Below are 24135 nucleotides of genomic sequence, written 5' to 3' on the forward strand. Positions count from 1 at the left end.
GTAACCAGAAGCTTCAAGTAGAATTCAGTGACATACCTGGCTCTTTCGAGTCTAACAGGCCCTTTATTTTTTATTTGTTTCTGTAGTATTGATAAAGTCACAAATTGACTTACTGTCCATAGAGAGCAGATCCAGACCATTTCTTTATTGATGAAGTCAACATTTTGAGAACTGCAAGACAACTGGGAAAGATACTAAAGCACCTGTGGGACTTCCCTGGCGCTCCAGTGGCAGACTCTGCACTCCCAGTACAGGGGCCCTGGGTTCGATCACTGGTCAGGGAACTATGTCCTGTGTGGCACAACTGCAAGTTCACAGGGCACAGCTAAAGATCCTGCAGGTCACAGTGAAGCCTGAGATGCTGTGTGCAGCTGAGACCCAGTGCAGACAAATACATACATATAAATAAATATTGTTAAAAAGATACTCAAGCACTTTTTAAGGAACTGGAAGAAGACAGCTGTCTTTTCCGGAAATGAATTGAGAAACACCGGGTGAAGCAACGTTAGCTTCTACTCATGTGGAAACCCAGACATGCAGCAGCTTGCCCACCATGTCTGTACTCTCTGGGGTCGCACCAGGAGCACTTGTAACCTTGATTATGGCAGGGATCAGACTGGGTTCTGCCACAGAGTGTCTACTGGTAGCTACACAGGAAGAACAATTTCCTGTAAAACATTCCTACTTGGTAGAAGAAACATGATACAAAGTGTAAAGTTACACTGCTGTTCACTGAGATCCAGCATGCACAGAATCTGTTGTTTAAGAGAGACATACAGCTGATTTTGCTTCCCAGGGCCCTCAATGGTAAAGAACACGCCTGTCAATGCCAGAGATGTGGATCTGATCCCTGGGTTGGGAAGATCCCCTGGAGAAGGAAATGACAACCCACTCCACTATTCTTCTCTGGGAAATTCCATGGGCAGGAGAGCCTGGCATCCTACAGTCCACAGGGTTACAAAGAGAAAGACACAATTTAGTAAATAACAGTGTTAGGTACTATTGTACGGCATAAGGAAATATATTCAATATCCTGTGATAAACCATAAAGGAAAAGAATATAAAAATGAATTATGCATACATATAATGGAATCACTTTGCTATACAGTGGAAACCAACACAACATGCAAATAGATCAATAAAAATAAACAAATGCCTCAATAATATAAGTTTTTAAGAAAGTTTTATCCACCCAGTCTTGAAGCCTGTGGGATTTTCTGAGATTTCTGCAGCTAATAATGCCAACATAAAGATTTCAAAATTCTCTGCAGGGAACAGAGGAGCAGCCGGATCCCCACGTTTGAGGATATGGGACGTTCAGAGACTGTGTCTCATGTCTGCAGGCACACATCTTTGCCTCCATGTTCTGTGTTGGGCAACATATGCTGACTTGCCTTTGGTGTTTGGGGGACACTTCTGATGCCCCACACTTTGTAACTGGGCTTCATTTAGCACTTGTTGAGTTCTGCCTTAGGGCACACTGCATGGTCTACACGTTCTGATGCCAGGCATATCTTGACGTCAACATTTTGTGTTCTGGGCACTCGTAGCTTCCCATGGTTTGAGTGTCAGTGTTTAGCTTACGGTGTGTGATGGTCTCCTGTTTTAGGCATCCCAGGCTCTCTGTGGGTAAACCTCCAAAGGTACAATGGTTGGGGGCTGTGGCTGCTGTTCTAACTCTAGCTGCCAGAGAGGCTGCACTGGTGAAAGGGTCCTACAGAACAACACAATACCTTGGTGTTTAATAATAGAATCTAAATTTCCCTAAAGTGAATGTGGCCCAGTCACCAGGGGCTCCCTGTTCTTGCCATTGCTTCTCCTCATGCCCATCCTATCCTCACCATAACTCAGGAGCAGGTCTTTGGAAAACCTGCCTCCCAGCCACCGACAACTGGACAGCAATGGATACCAGGCCAGAGGGGAGTCATGACCCCTCCTCCCTTTCTGGAATTTTGAAACTGGAAATAGGAAAGAATGAGTGTCTTTCCCAGTGGAGGGAATTGTAACCTAGGACTCTGTAGATGGCGGCAGGTGTGTCATTAGCAGGAAGATGGAGTTGCAGTTGGGGAGATGCAGAGCCAGCAGGGAGGGCATCCTGGGGGTGTTTGTGTCTTGCTGTTTCTGAGGATCTTCTCCCACAGCTTGTGACCTAGCAATCTCCCCTCAAGTCCCCCTTTTTGCTAAATTTTCTTCCAATTGGGTTCTATCTGTTGCTGTGTTTAGTCGCTGTCGTGTCCCACTCTTTGTGACCCCAGACTTTGTAGCCCACCAGGCTCCTCTGTCCATGGGATTCTCCCAGGCAAAAATACTGGAGTGGGTTGCCATGCCCTCCTCCAGGGGATCTTCCCAACCCAGGGATAGAACCCAGGTCTCCCACATTGCAGGTGGATTCTTTACCATCTGAGCCACCAGGGAAGCTAGGTTCTACCACTTGCAATGAAATTGTCCTAATGATTATAGTGAAGTTGGATCACATGCTGCCCATAGGAAAAAGGACAACAGAATTGCATTTGATGTTGGGGGTGTGTTCCTAAAGACCATTTATGATTTATACTGGATGGTATTTCCATTTTCCAACCAAGATGGCACTGCAGTGTACCATTACTATAAACAGAGTGTACAATTTATTTGGCCCTACAGATTTTACTTGTGTCAAAACTTGCAGAATTTGTCCTCCTCCTTCACTCCCTTCCCTCCCTCCCTTCTTTCTTTCCTTCCTTCCTTTTTTAGTATTTAGAATTTGGGGGTGAGGAGGGGAATTTTTGGCCCTTATTGAAGACATTCAACAATTCTTTCACATTTCTCCCTTCAAAAGATTTAAGACTTAGCTTTTTCTTTTTTGGAAGATGTCAAACAGTTTTCCAAAGTAATGGTGTTAATTACCCCAGCAGTGTGGAGCTTTCCAGTTACTCCATATTTTCAGCAACATTTGATATTGTCAGGCTTATTCAGTTCAGTTCAGTTGCTCAGTTGTGTCCAACTCTTTGTGACCCCATGAACCACAGCACGCCAGGCCTCCCTGTTCATCACCAGCTCCCGGGGTCCACACAAACCCATGTCCATTGTGTTGGTGATGCCATCCAACCATCTCATCCTCTGTCGTCCCCTTCTCCTCCTGCCCCCAATCCTTCCCAGCATCAGGATCTTTTCCAATGAGTCAGCTCTTCGCATCAGGTGGCCAAAGCATTGGAGTTTCAGCTTCAACATCAGTCCTTCCAATGAACACCCAGGACTGATCTCCTTTAGGATGGACTGGTTGGATCTCCTTGCAGTCCAAGGGACTATCAAGAGTCTTCTCCAACACCACAGTGCAAAAGCATCAATTCTTCGGCACTCCACTTTCTTTACGTCCAACTCTCACATCCATACATGACCACTGGAAAAACCATAGCCTTGACTAGATGGACCTTTGTTGTCAAAGTAATGTCTCTGCTTTTTAATATGCTATCTAGGTTGGTCACAACTTTCCTTCCAAGGAGCAAGCATCTTCTAATTTCATTGCTGCAGTCACCATCTTCAGTGATTTTGGAGCCCAGAAAAATAAAGTCAGCTGCTGTTTCCACTATTTCCCCATCTATTTCCCATGAAGTGATGGGACCAGATGCCATGATCATAGTTTTCTGAATGTTGAGCTCCAAGCCAACGTTTTCACTCTCCTCTTTCCCTTTCATCAAGAGGCTCTTTAGTTCTTCACTTTCTGCCATAAGGGTGGTGTCATCTGCATATCTGAGGTTATTGATATTTCTCCTGGCAATCTTGATTCCAGCTTGTGCTTCTTCCAGCGCAGCATTTCTCATGATGTACTCTGCATATAAGTTAAATAAGCAAGGTGACAATATACAGTCTTATTCATTTTAGTCATTTTACACCATTATACCGTGAGTAGAGAGTGGCCTCACATTATAGTCTTACTTTGCTTCTTCCCAATGACTAAGGAGATTGAGCACCTTTTCATAAGTTTATGGCCATTTGGATATTGTGTATCATGAAGTGCCTGTTCAAGTCTTTAGCCCATTTTCTTTCTTTTTTGCCCATTTCCCTATTGGGCTGTTCCTCTTACTTATTGATGGATTGAGGTTTGTTGTATATTCTGAATATCAGGGTTAGTGTAAATATCTTCTCCCACACATGGTTTTCCTGTTCAATTGTTCAGTATCTTTTGGTGAACAGTTTTTAATTTTAATGAAAGTAAAATGAAAAGAGAAATCTCTAGATTATTTCTTTTATGGCTAGTGCTTTTTATATTTTGTTTAAGAAATCTTTGCTCCCAAGTTCATGAAGTTATTCTCCTTATTGTGTCCTCTAAAAGTATTATTGTTTTATTGGCTCTGGTTAGCTTGTGCAACCACCCCTTTTTCTATTCTAGGTACTATCTTGTGTGGCCACATCAACAGCACTCAATTGTCATTCTAACTAGAAACACACTGGGAGTCTGAGGGAAGGCAGTTCCCTAGTGAAATAAGCTTGTATCTGTGGACTATTGAATTTGTAAAAACACAACAAAATTTTTTTTTATTAACTTATGTATTTTAGTTGGGGGCTAATTACTTTACAATATTGTAGTGGTTTTTGCCATACATTGACATAAATCAGCCATGGGTTTACATGTGTTCCCCATCCTGAACCTCCCTCCCACCTCCCTCCCCATCCCATCCCTGTGAGTCATCCCATCGCCCCAGCCCTGACCATTTGTCTCATGCATTGAACCTGGAATGGTGTTCTGTTTCACATATGATAATATACATGTTTCAATGCCATTCTCTCAGATTGTCCCACCCTCACCTTCTCCCACAGAGTCCATAAGACTGTTCTATGCATCTGTGTCTCTTTTTCTGTCTCACATATAGGGTTATCATTACCATCTTTCAAATTCCATGTATGTGCATTAGTATACTGTATTGGTGTTTTTCTTTCTGGCTTACTTCATTCTGTATAATGGGCTCCAGTTTCATCCATCTCAATAGAATTGATTCAAATGTATTCTTTTTAATGGCTGAGTAATATTCCATTGTGTCTATGTACCATGGCTTCCTTATCAATTCGTCTGTTAATGGACATCTAGGTTGCTTCCATGGCCTGGCTATTATAAACAGTGCTGCGATGAACATTGGGGTACACGTGTCTCTTTCAATTCTGGTTTCCTCGGTGTGTATGCCCAGCAGTGGGATTGCTGGGTCCTATGGCAGATCTATTTCCAGTTTTTTAAGGAATCTCCACACTGTTCTCCATAGTGGCTGTACTAGTTTGCATTCCCACCAACAGTGTAAGAGGGTTCCCTTTTCTCCACACCCTCTCCAGCATTTATTGCTTGTAGACGTTTGGATAACAGCCATTCTGACGGGCGTGAAATGGTACCTCATTGTGGTTTTGATTTGCATTTCTCTAATAATGAGTGATGTTGAGCATCTTTTCATGTGTTTGTTAGCCATCTGTATGTCTTCTTTGGAGAAATGTCTGTTTAGTTCTTTGGCCCATGTTTTGATTGGGTCATTTATTCTTCTGGAATTGAGCTGCAGGAATTGCTTGTATATTTTTGAGATTAATTCTTTGTCCATCACTTTGTTTGCTATTATTTTCTCCCATTCTGAAGGCTGTCTTTTCACCTTGCTTATAGTTTCCTTTGTTGTGCAAAAGCTTTTAAGTTTAATTAGGTCCCATTTGTTTATTTTTGCTTTAATTTCCAATATTCTAGGAGATGGATCATGGAGGATCCTGCTGTGATTTATGTCAGAGAGTGTTTTGCCTATGTTTTCCTCTAGGAGTTTTATAGTTTCTGGTCTTACGTTGAGATCTTTAATTCATTTTGAGTTTATTTTTGTGTATGGTGTTAGAAAGTGTTCTGGTTTCATTCTTTTACAAGTGGTTGACCAGTTTTCCCAGCACCACTTGTTAAAGAGATTGTCTTTTCTCCATTGTATATTCTTTCCTCCTTTGTCGAAGATAAGGTGTCCATAGGTGCGTGGATTTATCTCTGGGCTTTTTATTTTGTTCCATTGATCTATATTTCTGTCTTTGTGCCAGCACCATACTGTCTTGATGACTGTGGCTTTGTAGTAGAGCCTGAAGTCAGGCAGGTTGATTCCTCCAGTTCCATTCTTCTTTCTCAAGATTGCTTTGGCTATTCGAGGTTTTTTATATTTCCATACAAATTGTGAAATTCTTTGTTCTAGTTCTGTGAAAAATACCTTTGGTAGCTTGATAGGGATTGCATTGAATCTATAGATTGCTTTGGGTACTATACTTATTTTCACTGTATTAATTCTTCCAATCCATGAACACGGTATATTTCTCCATCTATTTGTGTTCTCTCTGATTTCTTTCATCAGTGTTTTATAGTTTTCTATATATAAGTCGTTTGTTTCTTTAGGTAGATATATTCCTAAGTATTTTATTCTTTTTGTTGCAATGGTGAATGGTATTGTTTCCTTAATTTCTCTTTCTGTTTTCTCGTTGTTAGTGTATAGGAATGCAAGGGATTTCTGTGTGTTAATTTTATATCCTGCAACTTGACTATATTCATTGATTAGCTCTAGTAATTTTCTGGTAGAATCTTTAGGGTTTTCTATGTAGAGGATCATGTCATCTGCAAACAGTGAGAGTTTTACTTCTTCTTTTCCTATCAGGACTCCTTTTATTTCTTTTTCTGCTCTGATTGCTGTGGCCAAAACTTCCAAAACTATGTTGAATAGTAGTGGTGAGTGTGGGCACCCTTGCCTTGTTCCTGACATTAGGGGAACTGCTTTCAATTTTTCACCATTGAGGATAATGTTTGCTGTGGGTTTGTCATATATAGCTTTTATCATGTTGAGGTATGTTCCTTCTATTCCTGCTTTCTGGAGGGTTTTTATCATAAATGGATGTTGAATTTTGTCTAAGGCTTTTTCTGCATCTATTGAGAAAATCATATGGTTTGTATCTTTCAATTTGTTAAGGTGATGCATTACATTGATTGATTTGTGGATATTAAAGAATCCTTGCATTTCTGGGATAAAGCCCACTTGGTCATGATGTATGATCTTTTTAATATGTTGTTAGATTCTGTTTGCTAGAATTTTATTAAGGATTTTTGCATCTAAGTTCATCAGTCATATTGGCCTGTAGTTTTCTTTTTTTGTGGCATTTCTGTCTGGTTTTGGAATTAGGGTGATGGTGGCCTCATAGGATGAGTTTGGAAGTTTACCTTCTTCTGCAATTTTCTGGAAGAGTTTGAGTAAGATAGGTGTTAGCTCTTTTCTAAATTTTTAGTAGAATTGAGCTGTGAAGCCATCTGGTCCTGGGCTTTTGTTTGCTGGAAGATTTCTGATTACAGTTTTGATTTCTGTGCTTGTGATGGGTCTGTTACGATCTTCTATTTCTTCCTGGTGCAGTTTTGGAAAGTTGTACTTTTCTAAGAATTTGTCCATTTCTTCCAAATTGTCCATTTTATTGGCATATAGCTGTTGGTAGTAGTCTCTTATGATCCTTTGTATTTCTGTGTAATCTATTGTGATCTCTCCATTTTCATTTCCAATTTTGTTGATTTGATTCTTTTCCCTTTGTTTCTTGATGAGTCTGGCTAATGGTTTGTCAATTTTGTTTATCTTGTCAGAAAACCAGCTTTTAGTTTTGTTGATTTTTGCTATGGTCTCTTTTGTTTCTTTTGCATTTATTTCTGCCCTAATTTTTAAGATTTCTTTCCTTCTACTAACCCTAGGGTTCTTCATTTCTTCCTTCTCTAGGTGCTTTAGGTGTAGAGTTAGGTTATTTATTTGATTTTTTTTCTTGTTTCTTGAGGTACGCCTGTATTGCTATGAACCTTCCCCTTAGCACTGCTTTTACGGTGTCCCATAGGTTTTGGGTTGTTGTGTTTTCATTTTCGTTCATTTCTATGCATATTTTGATTTCTTTTTTGATTTCTTCTGTGATTTGTTGGTTATTCAGAAGCATGTTGTTTAGCCTCCATATGTTGGAATTTTTAATAGTTTTTTTCCTGTAATTGAGATCTAATCTTACTGCATTGTGGTCAGAGAAGATGATTGGAATGATTTCAATTTTTTGAATTTACCAAGGCTAGATTTATGGCCCAGGATGTGATCTATCCTGGAGAAAGTTCCGTGTGCACTTGAGAAAAAGGTGAAATTGATTGTTTTGGGGTGAAATGTCCTGTAGATATCAATTAAATCTAGCTGGTCTATTGTATTATTTAAAGTTTGTGTTTCCTTGTTAATTTTCTGTTTAGTTGATCTATCCATAGGTGTGAGAGGCATATTAAAGTCTCCCACTATTATTCTGTTATTGTTAATTTCCCCTTTCATACTTGTTAGTATTTGCCTTACATATTATGGTGCTCTATGTTGGGTGCATATATATTTATAGTCACAACAAAATTTAAAACCAGCAAAAACACTGCATTAAACAAAGCAGGGCAATGGTTTTCACCATTTGCTGCACACTAGAATCATCTGACGGAGAAGGCAATGGCACCCCACTCCAGTACTCTTGCCTGGAAAATCCCATGGATGGAGGAGCCTGGTAGGCTACAGCGACCCCCATGGGGTCGCTAAGAGTCGGACACAACCGAGCGACTTCACTTTCACTTTTCACTTTCATGCATTGGAGGAGGAAATGGCAACCCACTCCAGTTTTCTTGCCTGGAGAGTCCCAGGGACGGCGGAACCTGGTGGGCTGCTGTCTGTGGGGTTGCACAGAGTCGGACATGACTGAAGTGACTTAGCAGCAGAATCATCTGAAAGCTTTAAAGTTGTTTTTTGTTTGTTTTATACTGCATGCCTGGACTATACTGCATACCAATTACATCAGAATATTTAGAAGTGAGATCCAGGCAGCAATAATTTTGTAATCTCCTCTGGTGAGTCCAAAGGGCAGCCCTTTGGAAACCACTGATTAGGGGCGGTTTATTCGGTTCATTTCTTTTAAACGATATGAAATCTGAAGTTAGGCTATTCAAGGAAGGTGTGGCAGCTTCACTAAGTACTGGAGACCCAGGTTCCACCTTGCCCTCAGCTCTCGTATCTCTGTGGGTGAGGCCTTTGTCCTCATAGTGCTAAAATAGCAACTAAAGCTCCAGCCAGCAGGCTCACATTCCACACAACAGGAAGGAGGAAGAGTTGAAGGTAAAAGCCTTACCTGACAATTTCTGCTTGATTGTCAATGGCAGGAAACTCATCATAATGTCACCTGGTTTGTCAGGAAGATTGGGGAATGTATTAATTTAGTTGGGCACATCATCATTCCCAATAAAATTGAGGTCCCATTAGGAAAGAAGAATGGAGGACATAGAATAGGCAACTATGTGTTTCTGCCCCAAGAGTTCTCGTTAAACAAAACAAGAACTGCTGCTCATTAGAGAGAATTCCTTCATTCCTAGGATCTGTCCAGTCTGTAGTGGGAGAAACCTCTATGCCATATAGTCTAATTATAAACCAAAGTGTGTTTTCTAGAAAGATTCAGATATATTGTCTCATTTTTACATCTGTCTTATTGAAAAAGAGGTCTTCAACTTAAAGAGATTTATTTTTGTTATCAAACCTGACTTGGGTCCATTTGCCCATGTATAGTAAAGCCAATCTACTGAAATCAGGTTGTGATGAAGGAAAGTGACAGAGTTTATTGCAGGCGCCAAACAAAGGAGTCCAGGCAGCTGGTGCTTAAAAGATCTGAACTCCCTGATGCTTTTAGAGAATAGTTTTTAAAGACAGGGCTGGAGTTAACCAATCAACCAGCCGATTGGTTGGTGATGAGATAACCAGCAGTTAATATTATAACCTTCTGGTTCAACTGGTCTGGGGTGTATGTGCGTATGGAAGCATAGCGTTAACTTCCACCCTGTGGGGTGTCAGTATTTGCAAACCAGCTCAAAGGACATGGCTCAGAATATTATCTATAATCCTTGAGGAGGAAACAAAGATCCTTGTCTTTGTTTAAGGGCTAAACTATTACTATTTCGTCTTGATTGTTTTCCTTTCTTTCTGCATTTTCTCAGTTTTTTGATTAAGATTATTCTTCACAACTCTGGGAAGACCTAGGAGTCTAAAGTTTTCCTACAGACAAGAGGCAGACAGAGGACATTGGGAGTGAGGGAGGGGTCCAAGAAGACCCTATACTGCCCTGCTTGGTTACATTTCTTTTTTAAGACATTTTTACTGCATTAATTTCATGTTAAACAATAAAAATTCAACTGAGTAAATTTAAAGATCAAATTGGATTTATTAAATAATTCATGAATTGGACAACATCCCACCTGGCAACATAGGAAGGTGTTCAGGTGAGCTGTAGAAACGGGAAGTTTTTAAAGGCATAAATGGGGCAGAAAAAGCAAATTATTAGCAAAGAATAGATGGTTTCAGGCAAGGTTTCCTAAGGAAAATGGAAGGGCCTGTCAGGTGGATTGCCTCACCAGTGCTGACCGGTTAACTCCAAATGGATTGGTTAAAGTTTATATTCCTGAGTGGTTGACACTGCAGTTAGCTTGGGTGTCAAGTCTTATATTATTGACTTGGGGTTTAGCATAGTGACTCCATTTGGGGCCTGCTGTTTCCTTTTAACGATTCCCCTCTTTGGTTTCCCAGGTGGCTCAGTGATAAAAACAGCACCTGCCAATGTAGGAGACACGAGTTTGGCCCCTGGGTCAGGGAGATCCCCCAGAGGAGGAAATGGCAACCTGCTCCAGTGTTCTTGCCTGGAGAATTCCATGGACAGAGAAACCTGGTGGGCTACAGTCCATGGGGTCGCAAAAAGAGTGGGACATGACTTAGTGACTAAACAATGACTATCTTCTCCTTCTCTCAAACACTCAGCTTAGCTGAGAGATGGAATCAAAATTTAAAGCTTCAGCAGCATTCTTACCTGCTGCTTTGTAGTTCTCACAGGTTCTGTTCATCCTCTGTGTGTATCCATAGATCTGGTCCTTTTTCTTCTGTGTCTCTGTGATATTTACAAGCTGTGACTTCAGGTTGACAGTTTTTAAGTCGGTCATTGTCTTCATTCATTTTCTGATGTTCCATTCTTAGGGAGGTCATTGCTTGGTGCTCAGCAGCTGAAAACATGCATTTAAAGGTTTTGAGAGACTATGGTGCACCAGAGATTGCTATAGTTATTATAAGCAGAAGAATTCCCAATGTCTGCAGTGCACTTCAGAGCCGTGGTCCTTCAGACCCAAACTGATCAAAGTCACATAAGTCAAAGGAAGACTCCAGTGAAAGTCACCTTTAAAGCCAAGGGGCTTGCTTGGTGATCTGATGTAACTGAGTTTCAAGCTCCCCAGAAATGTTAATCCAGGTGGAGAAAGTGGTGTCGGTCATACCAGGAGGAGCCAGGCACGGGCAGAGGAGCCTGGCGGGCTATTGTCCATAGGATTGCAGAGAGTCAGACATGACTGAAGCAACTTAGCACCACACACGGGGGCACAGATAGAGAACCTCAGGGTCATTGTTTGACCATGCACAGCGTCTGGACAGTCATAGGTTCAAGGAGAGTGATAGTCACCACAGACAAAGATGAATCCACTTAGGTGACACTGTGAATGGATTCACCAGGGATTACTGCATTTGCCCTTTCAAGACACAGTTCAGTTAGGTTTTCTTCTAGCCTGAAATCAAAAGTTGTTCTAAATTCTGGAGGTTCTGCCCTTCCCTCACTGGCAATGGTCTGGAAGATACAGATAGTGTTATCTTTCTAAGCCAAAGCCAGTGTAAAGGGAAAAAAGAGAAGAATAAAGGGTTTCACGTTTAGTTAAAGAAAGAAGTCTTGATTCAGCATCTTGGGAGGAGGCAGTCTACATTGATGCCAGGTATTTCTCTTCTCCATCCATTTGATTCAGAGGTCTCTAGGGTCTGCACAGGACAAAAGTCAAAGTGTGTATCTGAAGTTCAAATCCCTGAAGTTTGGCTGCCATCTGGGGATGAGGAGGACCTGGTCTAGCCTCTTCCAAGGAAACTCAAGGGCCATCTTTGTTGGTGTGTGTGCATGCTAATTCGCTTCAGTTGTGTCCAACTCTCTGTGACCCCATGGACTGTAACATGGCAGGCTCCTCTGTCCGTGGAATTTTCCAGGGGTGGGTTGCTATGCCCTCCTCTAGGGGAACTTCCCGACTCAGGGATCGAACCCATGTCTCATAACTCCTGCACTGGTGGGTTCTTTACCACTAGCGCCACCTGGGAAGCCCATCTTTGTTCTTAGTGATTCCAAATCAAGAGTGGGAGAAGACTGAAAAAGTTTGTTTGGAGAGTCCTGGCTAGATATTTGAAGAAACTAGAATTTAGGATCCATTCCAATTTACAGGTATATATCAAAACCTCAAAGAAAGTTATCAGACCTAGAATCTAATGTAGACAAAGGTACGAATATAATTTTTCTCTTTACAATTACCCCCATTTCTTTATCAAAGATAATCATCATAAAACCAATTTGTTTGCATTAAACTTGGTCTGATTACATAAGTGTGGCAAGAAAAGCGATTGGCCATATAGATTCTCTTTATGATTGCTTTGCCAGAACCTCTTGTACACAAGGTGTCAGGTCAATTTTTCCAAGGGTTCTTATTAGCTCCATAAAGTCAATCTTAGTTTCTTAAAGCTATCTGGTCATATCTGAGTCTCTGTGTATCTTTCTCAAATATGACAATTCTGTGAAAGCCTTGGTAATATAACCAGTATTTCCAATTGTGTCCTAGAACAAGGAAAACAGATTTTTTAATTGAACTTATGCAAATAGCTATGTTGCCATGAAAAGGATATTTAAGAGCTTCCAAATTCTGAAGGTGTCAGGGAGGGACAAAGGTAACTGTTTCAGCTTTGCTTACAAAGGTATGGGCTTCCCTGGTGGCTGAGATAGTCAAGAATCTGCCTGCAATACAGGAGACCCACGTTTGATCCCTGGGTTGGAAAGATCCCCTAGAGAAGGGAATGACTACACACTCCAGTATTCTTGCCTGGAGAATTCCATGGACAGGGGAGCCTGGCGGGCTACAGTCCATGGGGTGACAAAGAGTTGAACATGACTGAGTGATTTTCACTTTACAAAGATATATTTTATCAAATTGTTGTAAATCATAGATAGGGTGAGAGAAGAACTTTCCTTAAATCCAGAAAAGCAAAACGTTAAGGAACCAGCAATATATTAAAACAAAAAGTCATAAAAGTTATAGTCATTTCCTCAGTTCATTCAGTCCCATGTTAACAGTTTTTGTTCTGCTTGAATCCAGTTTGTCTATTAGTTCTGGAAATTCTTACCCCAGTTCAGTTTTATGATCTTCCATTTATGAGAAGCCTGTAGTTGTCAAAAGTTCTCACCATGAATCCTCATGAAGATGAAGCACTTTTGAAAAACATCACGGTAAAGCAGTAACTCTTTATAAATGACAAAAGACTTCTTAAAAATGGCCATTGTTAAAGATTTGATGAAAGTTCATTGTAGTGGAATTGGCAGGGAAAATTTGATCATTTCTATAGCACAGCATTTTAAGATAATTAGAATTATGACTAATAGCATTATACCAGGACATACCAGAATTTTAGAAATTTCATATAATTTCTGAAACATTATATTAATAACATATATCCCCACAAATATAATCTAAGAAGGTTTAGCATTACTTGTCTGATAAAGCTTCCACATAATTTAACAAATCAAATAAGCCTAATTGGTTTAGTATCCTTCTTTTTATAAAAGAGAGAGAACAATCTTCTGAGATGTTCTGGGGTCCTTCTGGAAAATCCCAAAGTTACTTCTAGGTCAAAAAAGATTTCATTTAGAATTTGAATTTGGGTAATTTTGTCAAAATTACAAAAAACGATTTGGACATTTGACTAAATAGGATCACATATCATTATGAAATAACACTTAATTAGCTACTTAACCAAAATAGCAATAAAAGATTTCAAAGACATATGTGGGAGATTACATAGTTGTGAGTAAAACTTAGCTCTTTTAATATCAAAAGTCTCAATTTTTTTAATTAATGAAAGCCCTGGTGAAGACACTTGGTAAAACATAAAATCTTTGTTTTCTAAGTAGGCTGTGTAGAAGGTGAAGGAAAATCTTTCATAATCTCTTATCAAGCGCTGATCAATAGTCCAAGAAGCATTTGTCCTTTTAGCAAATGAGAGAAACTTAAGCTTTAGCTTTCTATAAGTAAACTACTGACATTAAGGTTTATGTTTTAAACTCTTGTCATAACAATTTAATTTTTAGCCAACTTGACCACACAAGAGTTCCTCTTTTCCTCTCTCTTTCTTTCTTTTTCTTTCTCTCTCCTCTCAACTTTCTGTTTATAGTTTTTCCTTCATTTTCTTCCTAATCATTCTGAAATAACCAACTTTGTTTTAGGACAAAATTATTTTCGTTTTCCTTAACAAGACACATTTCCATATTTTATATCTTCTTTTGGCCAAGAACATATTCTACTTTCTTTGCATACAGAGCTATTGCCCTTATTATTTCTAATAATTAGAAATAATTAGGTTTTTTTTTAGATTTTTTTAATCCTCATAACAGAGAAGGCAATGGCACCCCACTCCAGTACTCTTGCCTGGAGAATCCTGGGGATAGCAGAGCCTGGTGGGCTGCCGTCTATGAGGTCGCACAGAGTCGGACACGACTGAAGTGACTTAGCAGCAGCAGCAACCCTCATAAACTTTAATTTCTAGTGAAAATAAAAAAGTAAACAATTTTGAACTGTTTCTGACCTTTAGCATTCTGTGACTTGGCAAATTCAGAAATAGTTTTTACAATTTCTACAAATACATCTCTTCATAGTACAATTTTTATAAAACATGCTTACTAATAATCCCCAATGTCTTCACTTTTTCTATAAAAGGAAGCCAAAAATGAATAAACCTGTGTTCAGTAATTAATATTTCATTACTTTATCTTACTTGGAAATAATCCAAGTATTCAGTGAATTTCCATCATTTAATTTAACTCTGAAAACTCTAATGGTGTAAGTTACCAAGGAGATTTGGGAAATTATATAAATAGACATATGAAACAATTATCACTAAAGAGTTCATCTAAAAACTTTTATCTCATCTATATCTATTGTTCTTAATGAGCATATTTAGACTACTCATGAAAATTTCATGAGACATTAAAGTAGTTAGCCATCATTCCAAGTTATATGTATTTTTTTCTGAAAAATTTTATAACAGAGATAACATGGGCTTATTTGACTTTTAGTAAACCTAGGTAGAATAAAATCATACTTAATGCTAATAACTCCAAGACATGTCTGTATTAATTAAACCAACAAATATAAACTTGCTTTTATGTATTGAAAATCATCCTGGATCATGTGAACTTGAAAAAGACTTGGAATTGTTTCTATTATATTTTTGAAACTTTTTATGAATATTAAATTTATATAGGTGCTTGCTTGTTTAAGCCAATTAAATAGAGCTCTTTTACAAATTAATTGTAGTAACCATTCAGAAGTAGAAAAATACCCAATTGAAAACATTTGTTGTTGCTCAGTTGCTAAGTTGTGGCCAGCTCTTTGCAACTGTATGGACAGCTGCAGGCCAGGCTCCTCTGTCTTCCACTAACTCCCAGAGTTTGCTCAGATTCATGTCCATTGAGTCTGTGATACTATTTAACCATCTCATCCACTGCTTCCCCCTTCTCCTTTTGCCTTCAATCTTTCCCAGCATCGGGTCTTTTCCAATGAGTCCCCTCTTTCACATCAGATGGCCCGAGTACTGGAGTTTCAGCATCAGTCCTTACAATTAATATTCAGGGTTGATTGCCTTTAGAATTGACTGGTTTGATCTCCTTGCAGTCGAAGGGACTCTCAAGAGTCTTCTCCAGCACCACAGTTTGAAAGAATCAGTTCTTTGGTGCTCAGCTTTCTTTATGGTCTGCATCTCACATCCGTACATGACTACTGGAAAAACCATCGAAAAACATACATCATAATTATACAAACAGAGATCTTATAATGCCCATTCAAAAATTTTAGCCATGCATCAAGTATAACAATAAAAAAACTCACTGGTTTATAAATAGCAGTTGGAATCAGCTAAGTTTATCCACTCAGATGGCTAATGTTTTTTGCTATTTGTGGAGAAGACTTAAGATATATATTTGCTGTGGACAAGTCATCTTATGGAGGATGTGGCAAGGGAGCATTTACAGCAGTCTGTATTTTTAAAATGCCTCTTTCCCTTTTTATTTTTCCTTCAGTCTCCAGAGATTATGGACTGTGTTTACATTTCAAAGACATGATAAGATTTATAAATTCAGGAAACAGAGAAAGAATGCAAGTTTTTTCCCTCAGAGTTTTGGAGTATATATATCTATCATCAGAAATCTAGGATAATTATAGTTAACATTTTTCTTCCTTTTCATAAGTACAGGACAATTTTGTTTCCAATATCCTGATGTTTTATAATGTCTACAGGCATTTTGAGAAGAATAGATGAAGTTTGGTGGATTGTAAAGATAAATGGGCTGTGAATTGCTTCTAGAGCTGCACTCATGGTTTTGTAGAGCTTTGCAAGACAGTTGCTTCTAATGCCTCATGGAATTGGATTGTAACTTAAATGATACCATAGATGATCTGCTGGTCTAATTACATTAACCTCAGTTAGTTTCTTTCCCTCTAGGTAGATTGTTTTATTTTTAGCTTAGGGAAAAAGGCCTGAAAACAAAAATTCCTATCAGGGTCTTAGTTCAGTCAGATCAGTGGCCTGTCTCCCATCTTATTGTATTTTTTAAAAATCTATCCATTAATCTCAGGAAGTAATCCATTTACAAATACTTTTAAAGATCCTGCCTGAGTTTAAGAAACTTTTTAACTCTGGCCCTTGATTTGGCCTTTGACCAAGGAGTAAAAGACAAAGAAGAGAATGTTCTATGGCTTCAGGTGGTATTATTTTAAAGGGAGGGGACACATGTACACGTATGGCCAATTCATGTTGATGTTTGTCAAAAAACCACCACAATATTATAAAATAGTTATCCTCCAATTAAAAAATAAATAAAGTCTTAAGAATAAATAAAGGTAACTGTTTAAATAATCTCTTTCTGGTGGAAAGGCAGTTTAGACCAGGATTACTATTAATAGAATGAGTGCTAAAATTAGGAGGCTAGCAGGGAACAATAGGAGTTACTTCAGTCTTACAGTCTTTCTTTTTAGGTGTCTCATATACCTCGAATTTATCAACAGCTTTTTTTCCCTTAGAAATTAGGAATTGGGTATTATTATTTATTTATTTTAAAAATTTTGGCGGTGCTGGGTCTCTGTTGCAGCACGCAGTCTTCTCTAGTTGTGGTGTGCGGACTCAGCCTCCACACAGCATGTGGGAAGGCAGTGTCCCCAGCCCGGGATTGAACTTAGGTCCCCCGCATTGGAAGGGAGATTCTTTGTTTTTTTAAAATGTTATTTATTTTATTTATTTTTGGCTGTGGGGGTCTTCACTGCTGCACACAGGCTGTCTCTAGCTGTGGTGAGCAGGGGCTACTCTATTTGTGGTGTATGGGCTTCCCACTGCAGTGGCTTCTCTTGTTGTGGAGCGAGGGCTCTAGGCGCACAGGCTTCAGTAGTTGCAGCGCATGAGCTCAGTAGTTGTGGCTACCGGGCTCTAGAGCACAGACTCAGTAGTTGTGATGCAAGGGGTGAGTTGCTCTGCAGCATGTGGGATCTTCGGAGACCAGGGATCAAACTCATGTCTCCTGCACTGGCAGGCAGATTCTATATCACTGAGCCACCGGGGAAGTCCCATTCAGCCTTTTACAATGAATCTTTCGATGCAGCTATTTTGGAATCTTGAAGCCTTTTAGAAGCTTTTGCATACCAACTAAAATAGGTAGCTCATTCTGTTCATTTAATTTGGAAACTCTTACTTTTAAATGCACTTCTTAAATGATCTCACCTAATTTGAACATTCCTCCTGAAGGCCATTGTAATTCTAGGGTGTAATTCCTCTGAGAGCTGGTAGTAGCTTCTTAGGACCCTTAGCCACAAATGGGGTGCAACCTACATCTCTGTCCAGTCATAATTTTGGGCCCCCAACCTGACAGTTACCAAGCTAAGTTCTCAGGACACAAAATTCTAGGTTGTCTTTAGTAAGTGTGGGGCCATTTTTGAAGCTGTTTGTAGCTTCTGGGACCACAGTTTTTAGACATAAAATAAGCAGGAGTGCCAAAAGTGGGGGTGCTTGAGATTCCCATTAACTAAGTCTTCGGGTTATTCAGAGACAAACTAATCCCTCAAAGGGTTGTGTGACCAGGGGATGGTGTGGTATTTTACAGCACATATCATCACACATTTTCTTGAGGTTAGCAAGTGACCCAGTATCTAATCTGTTCTATGAACAGCCTATCCTGACACAGGCATCTTTGGGCTTGGTGTCAAACTCTCCAACAGCTTTTAAGTGTTTGATTCATGCCCACCGATGTTTGCAGCTTTCTGGCCTCTGAGATCTTTCTTAACACTACAAACTAGTGGTGGCTCAAAGGTAAAGAATTTGCCTGCAGTGCAGGAGACACGGAAGATGTGGGTTGGATCCCTGTGTCAGGAAGATGCCCTAGAAAAGGAAATGGCAATCCACTCCAGGATTCTTGCCTTGGAAATCCCATGGACAGAGGAACCTGGCGGGCTACTGTCCATGGGGTCACAAAGAGTTGGACACGACTGAGTGAATGAGCATACATTCTTATTAATGATAGCCTTTATCTACACAAAACAAGACAAATGTGCACTTTAACACACCAGCAGTAACCACAAGATGTTACTACAGCCTGGCCAAAAGAAGGCCAGGCACATCACCAGTAATTCCCAGCGTGGACTAACCCAGGAGACTCCAGTAAGCAGGCTAGAACTGGGGAAAGAGATTGCAAACACATGGGGAATTGCAGACTGAACCAAGGCTAGCAACTAAGGTCCCAGATGGAACTCTCTGCTATCTCCAGCTGACCTGCTAAGCCCTGGGCTGGAAAACCAATTAGATGAGAGAGCTTGATGCAAAGAGAGCAGAGCTCAGAATGGAGAGGAAGCTTAACCATAGCCCCGGAAACAGTGAGAGAGAGAGGGATCCCAGAAGGGGTGTGTTTCTCTCTGTGTTTCTTATTGTTCCCAAAGCCCTTGGAAATCTTCTTTGGTCCCGCTGCTGCCACCAGATCTGTCAAAGAACAGAACTTCAACTGAGTAAATTAAAAGATCAAATTGGATTTGGTGTATTTGGTGTGTGTGTATGTGTGTGTGTATATATCTATCTATATATATATAAATGCTGCACTGGGTCTTCATTGCGGCATGCATGCTTTCTCTAGTTGCAGACCACAGGGTCTAGAGTGCGTGGCCTCAGTAGTTGTGGCACATGCGCTTAGTTGCCCCACGGTGTGTGGGGATCTTCCTGGACCAGGGATTGAACCCTCGTTCCCTGCTTTGGAAGGTGGATTCTTAACCACTGGACCACCAGGGAAGTCCTTGGATTTTTAAATAATTTGTGCATCAGGCAGCATCCCATTTGAAAATAGAAAGGAACTCCATCAAACACTGGAAAAGGAAAAGTTTTCAAAGGTAGAAAGAGGGCAGAAAAAATAAATTGATATCGAAGAATGCATTGTTTCCAGCAAGGTCTCCATCCTATGGGGACCAAAGGGCCTACTGGGCAGATTATCTCAGTAGTACTAACCAGGTAATTCCAGGTGAACTGGTTAAAGGTTATATTCCGAGGGGAGTTGAGACTGCAATTAGTAATTAAGTTTGCTGACATGAGGCTTAGAAAAAGTGATCCATTTTGGGCCTGCTCTCTCTTGTTAACACCTCTTGTGATTTAAAATCATAATTTTCTGAATAGTATAAGGAAGGAAAAGCAGGAATGCTCATGATATGTGTTTTTTAAAAAGATATTTATTTTTTATTTGGCCGTTTCAGGCCTTAATTGCAGCATGTGGGATCTTTTGTTGTGGCGCATGGGCTCAGTATCCTTGAGTCAAGTGTGATCTTAGTTCCCCAACCAAGGATTGGACCCACATCCTCTGCATTGAAAGGCAGATTCTTAACCACTGCACTACCAGGGAAGTCCCTGATCATGGTGCTTTTGAAGGAAAGTACCATGAGGTGATGCAGGTGAGGCAAGATGCTTCAGATTGGGGGCAGGTGTGAGGGCCAGGCTGCAGAGTTCGGAGCTCACCTCTTACAGTAGATGGAGCATCCCACACACCCTCCACTCCCCAGTCCTCCTCTCCTATAAAGACTCATTTTTTTTTTTTGTTTGCACATCGGTTTTGGGTTCTAGTTCTTGGTTTCAATCCCTCACAAAACCCAGATATTGTCCTCTTGTTACATTTATGTTCTATTGCAGAGGTTTCTGTAACACTTTGCCAGAGGCTGAGGTCCCCAGGGCTGGTCTTAATGAGGAGACAGGAGAAATGAGACAAAACACCTGCAGAGTTTGTGAAAGGCGGACAGATAGGAGTGGGCAGCGGACCCCAAGTGCAGGGGAAACATGGGGAGTGGGGAGGGACAATGGCTGAGTCTGAGATTCCAGCCTCAGGCCCTGGGAGCGAGAGGGTACCATCTCCTCCACAACCCCTGCCGTCAATGGAGACATAGGAGGAGGAGATGTATTTTGGAGAAAGATGATGAGCTTGGTTTGAGAAAGACCGAGGGCAGGAACCAGTTTGTAACACGTACAGAGAGCCCTGGTCTACAGTCAGGGGACAATCAGGTAAAGATGTGGCCAGCTGGCCCAAGTCAGGGTCCTGGCTCACCAAGCACTCTGATGGGGGCAGAAACAGAGATGGAGGAGGTGCTGGCAGAAAGGGTGAGGGCACTCAGGGGGGCAGGGAGGGAGGGGCCGAGGGCTGAGGACCAGACCTTGGGTCACTTGACATGACAGGGCAGGAGGAAGGTATAAAGTCCAAGAGGAAACAAGGAAGGGGCGACAGGCTCAAAAGAGGAAAGGTGCAGAATCATGAGATGCTATGCAGAGCAGAGGGGGTTCAGAAAGGACCAGGCAGAGCTGAATGCTACTGAGAGGGGCTGGAAACCAGACTGGAAAGACCTGTGAGACTTGGGAGTCTGTGGTCCCGGGAAAAATTGCCCATTCAACAAAGATAAAAGTGGGAACACTCCCCTCCACACTTTGGTATATTCCACAGAGGATGGTTTTCAGACTTGCGTACATATATATGCCCTTACCTGTTGGCTCAGACAGTAAAGGTCCACCTGCAATGTGGGAGACCTGGGTTCGATCCCTAGGTTGGGAAGATCCCCTCGAGGAGGGCATGGCAACCCACTCCAGTATTTTTGCCTTGAGAATCCCATGGATGGAGGAGCCTGGTGGGCTACAGTCCATGGGGTCGCAAAGAGTCAGACACGACTGAGCAACATAGTGCATATATATGTATTTGTAATATACATAGAATATATAAAACATATTCTAATATGTAACATGCACATTATTAAAATATATACCACAAATTCATGTATAACACATATACTGAATGGAAACCCTAAGTCCAAAGACCACATCCACTGGTTCACATCAAGGCAATGATGACTAAGAGGGCGTCACAGAGGTTGGAAGCCAAGGTCCACAAACCAGATATGGCTAGAGAATGTGTTTTGTGTGGTCCTCCTGCTAGTTTAAAATAGGATCATTAACATGAGAATCAGAAATTCAGCTTCTCGTGAAAAGGTGGGTCCCCAGGAGACAACAACTGACCAGATTGTGTGGTGACTGCCCCTTCAGACACCCTGGTGCCCTCCTGTTCACGCTGCCCCATCACTCCCACCTGCCTTCCTGCATCAGGGGCTGAGACCAGTGGTCATTCAGAATGGTAACTGAGCGGGAACCATTCTCACCTCAGCTCTTGTCACTTGTTTTGATGCCTGTCTGGGTCCACAGACCTGTGTCAGTCTTGGTGTAAGGCGGGGTCCTTGCTAGGATCATTCACTTTAAAAGAACAAACAAAAACTTTATTGAGGAATGATTGACAAATATAATTGTACATATTTAAAATGTATAGGGACTTCCCTGGCAGTCCAGTGGTTAAAGCTCTGAGCTTCCAGTGCAGGGGTCACAGGTTTGATCGTGCTATGCAGCATGACCCAAAAAACTCCCCAAATAAACAGTTTCAAAGAAAAATCCAGTTTAAACAAATATAAAAACACAGTGTATAACATGATTTGATACATTGTAGAATGATTCAAGTTGTAGAATGATTGTAGAAGATCAAGATAATGAACAAAGGGAAAAACCTTAAACTGAGTGATATGCCATAACAAAGTACTAATGACCAAGAAAAGTATCTTTGTCCCCCAGTGTCCATGAAATTAAACCCATATAAATAAGGGCCTGTTCTACAGAGTCTCAAATTTGAGCTGGAAATGAGTGACATTTTTGTAATGTGGAAAGTAAGGTTTTTTATATTTTCTATAAGTCATTTAATTTAATCATACAGAAGAGTGGTCTCAACATAGAACCTGTCTCCAAGCTGAATGCCAAAGATGATCTTGAGTAGTAATAACTTCTCCCTCTCCTGCCCCAGATTTAACACCACCCAGGGGTCGCTAGGAGTCAGACACGACTTCACTTTCACTTTTCACTTTCATGCATTGGAGAAGGAAATGGCAACCCACTCCAGTATTCTTGCCTGGAGAATCCCAGGGACGGGGGAGCCTGGTGGGCTGCCGTCTATGGGGTCGCACAGAGTCGGACACGACTGAAGCGACTTAGCAGCAGCAAAAAGCTGTACCAGTTTGGGGAGAGGCCGTTATTTTGCAAAATGTGGTTTTGTTTCTCAGTTTCTGGGTGAGGCCATTTAGGGAACAGCCATATTTGCACAGTCAGGTTTTTGGTGGAAAGTTGTTTTTGCAAGAGACACTCATTTAATGTGTTCGAAGTACTGCTTCCCTGTTGGCAGCAAGATGAAATGCCATTAGAAGGTGAAAGTTAGCATCTGCAGCTCAGATACTCAGAGCCTCAATGTTGAAAAGAAGTAGACAAATCCTAAAGAGAACCAGGACCAACATGACACAGTTCAAGTCATGTGTTTTTGTATGACCATGTGTTTTTGTCCTGTTGGATCCAAGAGGATTCTGCTGAGGTTATTTTCTTAGTTCCCTAGTGAATCTAGAGGAGATCCATGAAACTACTTTTCCTGTGCATGTTTCTCCTCTGATTGTTCACTTATTTATAGATCAATTAAATAATATTTATATTGAAGTATAATTGATTTACAATGTATTGGTTTTTGAGGTACAGCAAAGCAATTCAGTTTTATATGTGTATATTCGTTTTTCATGGGCTTCCCTGGTGGCTCAGCAGTAAAGAATCCACCTGCCAATGCAGGAGACTTGGGTTCAATTCCTGGGTTGGGAAGATTCCCTGGAGAAGGAAATGGCAACCGACTCTAGTATTCTTGTCTGTGAAATCCCATGGACAGAGGAATCTGGTGGGCTATAGTCCATGGAGTCACAAAAGAGCTGGACACACTTAGCAACTAAACAACAGCAATTCTTTCTCATTATCGTTTATTAGAAAATATTGATACAGTTCCCTGTGCGGTAGAGTAGGTCCTTGTTGTATATTTAATATATAATAGTATGTATCTGTTAATCTCAACTCCTCATTTATCCCTCCCCCACTCCCTTTCCCCTTTGGAAACCATAAGTTTGATTTCTATGTGAGTCTATTTCTGTTTTATAAATAAGTTCATTTGTATCATATTTTAGATTCCACATGTAAGTGATATCATAATGGAATTTGTCTTTGTCTGGGTTACTTCACTTCCTATGATAATCTCTGGGTCCATCCATGTTGCTGCAAATAGCATTATTCATTCTTTTTGTGCCTCGGTAATATTACATTGTATAGATGCACCACAGCTTCTTTATCCAGTCATCTTTCAATGAACGCTTAGGTTGCTTCTGTGCCTGGGCTATTGTACATAGTACTGCTATGAACATAGAGGTGCATGCTTCATTAATCAACTAATTTAAAGTCAGTCTTAAAGCATTCGTGTGCCGAGGCCTCACCAACATCTGGGTGCAGATCGTGGGACCCAGAGGTAGGGAGTGGGAGTAGGGGTGGGAGTTGGAGAGAGAGTAAGAAAAGGAGTCAGGCCAAATGGTTGAAAGGAACATGCAAACTCAAGGAAAGGCCTGAGGGGGGCTACAGCCTGTGGACA

Source organism: Giraffa tippelskirchi, chromosome 4 (genome assembly GCF_054371585.1).
Source record: "Giraffa tippelskirchi isolate mGirTip1 chromosome 4, T2T-mGirTip1v1.2.pri, whole genome shotgun sequence".
NCBI classification, from domain to species: Eukaryota; Metazoa; Chordata; class Mammalia; order Artiodactyla; family Giraffidae; genus Giraffa; species Giraffa tippelskirchi.